The following is a 6,800-nucleotide window of genomic DNA, read 5'->3' on the forward strand; positions in this document are numbered from 1 at the left end:
GCAGAGTAACATTTTGCCACTAAATGCATGCTGCTGCGAAGAGAGCTGAAGCAGAGAGGAGGCATGAAGCGGACCACAGCGTCCCTGAACTTCTAAGTGCTCAGGAGGTTAAGTCGCACGAGCAACAACGATGGTGCGATATGCAGGCGGGAGGAGGTTAAATTGATTACAGAGTACACGTTTCATCATTTCCTGCTATATTTCTCATTTAACAAAGCATCATCATTTGCTAATAATAGCATGTATTGAATTGAAAAAATTACAATAACCTCATCCCCTCAACCAAAAATTTGTTATCATGAATGGCTAGTGAAGGGTGACAACTGACAAATCTACCAAAACGATCACCAAAACTACTGGTATTTTTCTACATGATCACCCTGCTAGCTAGTATCTTGTATGGTCCTGCTTCCACAAGGGCCCTTCGTGTCATTCTTATCACACTTGTGTGCTCTCCTTGCATTCTGGATCACCCTGTTTCCATTGTGCACTATCTGAATTCCTGCGATGGCTCTTTGCATTAGGCACCCCCTGGATTCTGGAAATGACTCAGAACTGCAGAGTTGAAGCCTATGCCAAACGGAACCATGCGGTGTTCAGCAAGGATCATCTGTGAAAAGAAGGCAAGCTTGTTAAGAGAAAACTTCAGGGTAGAGCATACATAAAGCATTGCGAAGACACCAACAAATACTAACAATAACTGTGTTGCATGAACTACAAAAGATACTAGAAAAGAAAACCTGAAATGCGGAGCGAGTCAGAGATTGTCACGAGGGAGAGAAACTGTACCAGGTGTAACTTCATTGTGGACCAAAGGTTCAGAAGTCGTATTTTGTTCTGCCACTCTTCAAGATTAGGCACAACATGTCAGATAATTGAGAGGTTGAATTGTAGAAATCCCATGCCTCAAGCATCAAACGCTTTCTTGATCCTTTGAAATGGACAACCTAAGAACATTTTATCAGATTCAGTAAGCTATCATATTTAATAAAAAACACTGCATACAACATGCTCCTGGGAAGCTGAGAGCTTGAGCTTCCCAAAATCAGCACGTGTAACACCGAGAAGTGGCAAGACATGAAAAACACCGTGTACCAATAACAAAAGAGCAGATAACTGTGCAAAGTACTAGCGATAAAAAAAAATCATGAGAAGGACATGGATCAAATAAGTTCTTCGAGTAGGAAAATTGCTATACCTTAACATCCAAGGGCATACCATGGAACTGTCCAGCACCCTCAGGTGGAGTCCAATTATAAACCGCACAAGGCAAAAACAGAACAGATGCTCCATTGACTTCATCTGTAAATATTTCAGGCCTAGAAAATTTCCTAAAAGCCGACGGCAGATAAGACTTCACAACCCATGCCAGTGCTAGTTGATCACCAAGCATGCGTGAAGCCTTCATATATTTTAGGTTGTATGCTTCAAGGACTTTTCTGAAGAATTCGATAGCCCTAAAAGCAAAGGAAGGAATCATTTAATGTAATGCCAAGTTGTCATGCTTAGATCTGTTACATACTCACTCCGATCGTATTTAATTGATGCCAAACATGCATGTAGAAGCCATGCGCGGCGATTAAACGCGATCAGAGGTAGTAGATGTTTACTTAGAGATGCCGTCGCTGGTCCCTCTCACCGCTACAAATCCAGAGTTCAGAGGTTGGCCTTTGTTATTACGAAAAGTAAGAGCAAGGTGACAATGAGGATATAATTACTGCCAAGATCATCAACCACTGCCATATCAGAATCAGTGAAAATATAATTACTAAAGCTGTTCACTTGGTCAACCTCCACAAGTTTTAGCTCTAGAAAGGCCTGAATATGAACCAGAGACACAAAGATATTAGTCTTTTAGAAGAAAGTAATGCATACAGTTGGTTGCACGGCAGTAATATTACTTAAATCACATAAGAAGCACTTCTGATTTCTGAGAATGCATATATGCAGAAACATGTTGTTTGCATCAAGCACATAGACTTACAATGTAGGACTTTATTCTCTGAAGCATCAAATTTCCTCGAGAATAATTTCCTTCGATAGGAAGTATTGTTGCCCTCCCTTGATGTATTGACAATTTCGATTTAGGATCAGTCAATATTATGACTTTGCTTGTTGGCATTGACACCTACAGAGTTCTATAAATAAGATTAGTCAATATTATGACTTTGCTTGTTAAACAAACATCCTCGCAATCACCAATTTATGTCCCTTCTACTTTGATGATTCAATTCATATGCCAGAATGCTAACACCCATATTGGATTCTACAAAAGGGGGTGCTAGCTGGGTGTCTGGGTCATAGACTCATAGTGATGTCATGTCAATAGTTATATTTTAGCCTTGCATCATTTGTTGCTCTTTCTCTACTACCATCTCAGAATTCTCTTAGCTGAGAGTGATTATGAGTCATTTTAGCATGATAAAAAATGTAAACATCCTGGTTTTACCTAGTGGATAGCAGAAACAAGAAGAAAAGGAAGGAGTACCTGTATAAAACTGACGAAAGTGTTCAGAATGGCCATGGACCTTTCCACCTTGCTATAAGAATGCTTCCCAACAGTCACAGCATCAGATGGCACTTTGGCAGCTCCAGCTGGGTGAGAATTGTAGGTTGCGAATACTGTAACAAATGAAACAGGTTCTCCAGAATCTTTCCTTTCACTTGGTAAACTGATCTTATTCACAGCTTTAAGTCCTGAGGAAAATGGTAAAATGCAGTCAGTAGCCACACAATAGATGCTGATCACACTGAATGTTGTGTTGTCAACTGAATGTGGCTTCGCCACTCCTCAGGGTCAGGGGCCAACTCTACTCCCCAGCTCCCAAACCCAGCAGCGCAACAACCCCCTGACCACAATTCACAATGCGAGAAACTGATGGGACTACACCGAAGCTAAAGGAGAAAACCTTGGCACTGGATGCGATCGGGGCGGCCCTGGCCGGCGGCCGGACCGAACATGGGGACATCGGGGCGCTTCGTAGCGGCAGGATGGGGCAGGTTGAGGCCCTGCTCCGGCGCCCAGCTCAACCGCGTCCTGGAAACTGCAAGGACGGACACAGATTGGATCGTCAGGAGGGCAACAAACCGCGCAATGTGTGCCGGAACTCGAGAGGAGGAAGGCGCCGCGAGCCTAGTCGTACCGGAGTAGATGAGCGGGGCGAGGAGGATCAGGAGGAGGAGCGGAAGGAGGGGGACCGCCCGGCTCCGGGGCCTCGAGGTCACCATGGAAGTTTGTTCGATGTCTTTGCTTCACCAGGTTCACACGGAGTCATACTTGAACAGCCTCAAGAGCAGCTTCAGGGTTGCAGCCAGCCATTGTGGAGGTACTAGTTGCAGAGATGAAGTTCAGTTTTCCTAACTGGTAGCAAGTTGTGCAGTAGAGATTGCTAATGAGGTGTTTTTCGTTTTAGGTTCCTCCTGTAACGCTCATTCCTAATTGGGTGGTGCAGCAAAAGCTACTGTACCCCTTCCGGAAGCAGCTGATTACCAGCCCCCATCTGTACTGAAATTAACCAGATGAGTGCCAATGAATCTCTGTAAGCTATTTCTTTTTTCCATAGGTGGGTGGGTCCCTTTTTATCAGCCAAACTTGCGCTCGAGAGAGGATGGGACGTTAATGTCGGTGGAGGATTTCAGCGGAGGAAGGGGGTGGGTTTTGTGCCTACGCTGATATTACACTCTGCATTCAGTTTGCCTTCGTCCGGTTAAATATTTCAAGGTGAGAAACTTATACAGATCGGACTGTGGCAGAGGATGTGCCTACGCTGCTGATATTACACTCTGCATTCAGTTTGCCTTCGTCTGGAACTATTTATGTGACTTGTACGCTGTGAATATACTCTGTAAACTATCTGTGTTGATAGTCATCCTCTGTCATGTTAATCTTGTTTAGTACAATGTTCTTCCAATTGCATAGGACTAGTGCAATGCAAGGGTTCAAACATATGTATACTGTTTACTCACTAGTTTAGCTTCATATAAGTACCTATCCTTTTCAAACACTTGCAGAGTAATGATCATAGATCTGGATGCTCACCAAGGAAATGGCCATGAAAAGGATTTCGCTAATGACGGTATGCCCTCTATTGCGTTCTTCTTTGCATTTTATGTTCTCTATGATGACACGGTGATCTCAATTTTTCGCTTGCAGGAAGGGTTTACATTTTGGACATGTACAATGCTGGAATTTATCCCTTCGTAAACACCACTGTCTAGAATTCTAGTTACAACTGTGGAAATTCAAGCTTCTTTTTGATGGTTCAGAACTGCTTCTGGTGTAAAGGTTACTTGTCTAGAATATTTTTCCATGTCATGGTGTTGACAATAAGTTCTGTTCTCAACCCCAGAAACTTATATCCTGCATCATGTTCTCAACCCCAGTATGCTAAAATTATTTGTAATGTTTTATTGCTATGAAATCTTGAACACCCACTGTCCAATGCTTAGTCTGTGTCACCAAATTTAAGTTCAGTCCCTGTCTATTGTCATTCCGTTTTTTGCATGCATATAATGTTTCTGATGTTATATTTAAACTGACATAACTTGTTTTTAGGACCACGCTGCTAAGCGGCATATTGATTAGTTGTAAGTTACATCTTGCAAGCTGTTAGTTATTTATTCTCTTGTTTCTTTTCATGTAATTCAAATAAGAATTGAGTGCATTATGTGATTGTGCATTTTAGAGTGGGACAAAAACAGATGATTACTTGGATCAGCTTGACAAGGCTCTCAAGGTATCTGTACACTTACAGATGGGGTGCTTGCAAATTTTGCATTATAAATGAAATTATGCTGTGTGCAATGGCTAAGAAGAATTGTTAGGAGAAACATGGTATCTTATGTGCCATATTTTGCAATATTCTAGGATCACAGTAAACTAGACATAATGGTGATTTTTATATACTAGTATTTTAGATTGTGAGGTGAAGAGCATAGTGTTGAATAAGTTATTTGCGTCACATTCAACTGAAACAGAGGTTTGAGATGGGAAATAATATGTTCAAAATGGGTTGGCACTTGAGCAACATAATTTCTCATGTTACTTTCTGATGATATGGTCATACACAATGGTACTACAATACTTTTTTTTTATCTGTTATTGTAATCCAACTTTCCAACTTAATGCACTTTGCAGTGTACTTGTTCCCCCTGTTTGGCAGACTTATTGCACTTTTAACCATTCACTCTTATTTTATATTTATAATTTAATTTCTTTTTATGAGACTTGCTATTTACAGTTCCTCTCGGATCATGCCGTTTGCAGGTCGCACAAAGTAGATTTCAGCCCCAGTTGATTGTTTATAATGCTGGAACAGACATCCTGGATGGTGATCCATTGGGGAACTTGAATGTACTTTTCTAATCGACTCTATATTTTTTTCACAAAGATTAGACCCATGAATAAATAACTTCGCCTGTGCATAATGTATTCTGCAACGGTGCAAAATGCAAAAAGTTTCTTGATGGCATCATTGTACAGAATCTTAACCATAAATGGCAACCAAGACTTAGAGTAGTCCAACAGCTCTCCGCCTAAGCTAGACTTTTTTTGTCTGTAATGCCACACCAGAAAATTGGAAACTAATCGTGCGCTGAAGTATTATGAACACTAGTTTATTTAAGGCATATTGCCTTTGTTTTGCTCGAGTCCCATGTACCAGTTGGGTCGATGCTGCTGAATCTGACATGTTTTCCCCCAAAATTTCAGATAAGTCCTGAAGGTGTGGTGATTAGAGATGAGAAGGTGTTCAGGTTTGCAAAAGATCAAAACATTCCCCTTCTCATGCTGACATCAGGTGAACCACTTCTCCTATAATTTGTGTTTTTGCTGCTACCCTGCATATTAGCATACATCAACGACTAATATCACATCATGCACTGTTCCACCCCCTTCTCAGGCGGCTACATGAAGTCGAGTGCACGAGTAATTGCAGATTCGATTATCAATCTCTCACAGAAGAACTTGATACAACTAGGTAACCAGCTAGGCTAAAGGAACACCTGCCAGTCTGCCACGAGTGTTCAACCTTAAGGACACATTTACTGGATGTATATATCTTGTAATTAGCATGTATGTTTCACAAAAAAGTTTTGTCACCTTGTATATATGTCATAAGGCCTTTGTTTCCGAGAAGAGTAAGCAACATGGAAGCATAGAGAGGGTGATCATGACAAGAGAGAACACTTGGAGATCCTAGTGGATCCCCATTAGGCCATCTCCATTGACAAGCTATATGGGATTCGGTTAATAATTTTGCCTTGGAGCCACTAAATATACCGTTTTGTACTGTATAGATCTTGAAGGTGATCAAGAAAGACATAATCTGCTGTATTGTCCCGGCGGCTTTTCCTGGTAGTTTCGAAGATCATTTTTTGTTAGCTTCCGTTGCCGGCTTGTTGGATGTCCTACAGTTCACGGTAATCCATGGAATTTAGAATTTTGGCTCCTTCCTTTTTAGAATCGTAACAGCTTTTGCTGGAAAGACGCTGATGGTTCGAACAGTCCAGCCACCAGCTTGGTTCTGAACTGGGCTTTATCATCCAGTGCGTGAATATGGTGCCAGGTTATTTTAACAAAATTCTACAATGACTGGACCTTTCCTCGGCAGAACAGATTCATTTCATGTCAAAGTTGGAGCTACATAGACAAGCAGGTAAACTACCATCGAGAGGACTAGGCTATACTTCTAACGAATCCCAGAACTACATAGACATATGCCATGATATCTCTTCAGTCGTGATACAGAATAGACTAGAGAAAGAAAAACAGAGACGCCGCCACTGCCACGAAACAGAGT

At 41.5% G+C, this 6,800-nt stretch overlaps 2 pseudogenes; one reads left to right on the forward strand and one right to left on the reverse strand.

The window, feature by feature from the left end:
- Positions 1-174: 174 nt before the first annotated feature.
- On the reverse strand, positions 175-3,228 carry LOC124707898 (annotated as a pseudogene).
- Positions 3,229-3,579: 351 nt separating this feature from the next.
- LOC124707899 lies at positions 3,580-6,216 on the forward strand (annotated as a pseudogene).
- The last annotated feature ends 584 nt before the right edge of the window (positions 6,217-6,800 follow it).

Source organism: Lolium rigidum, chromosome 4 (genome assembly GCF_022539505.1).
Source record: "Lolium rigidum isolate FL_2022 chromosome 4, APGP_CSIRO_Lrig_0.1, whole genome shotgun sequence".
Classification (NCBI taxonomy): domain Eukaryota; kingdom Viridiplantae; phylum Streptophyta; class Magnoliopsida; order Poales; family Poaceae; genus Lolium; species Lolium rigidum.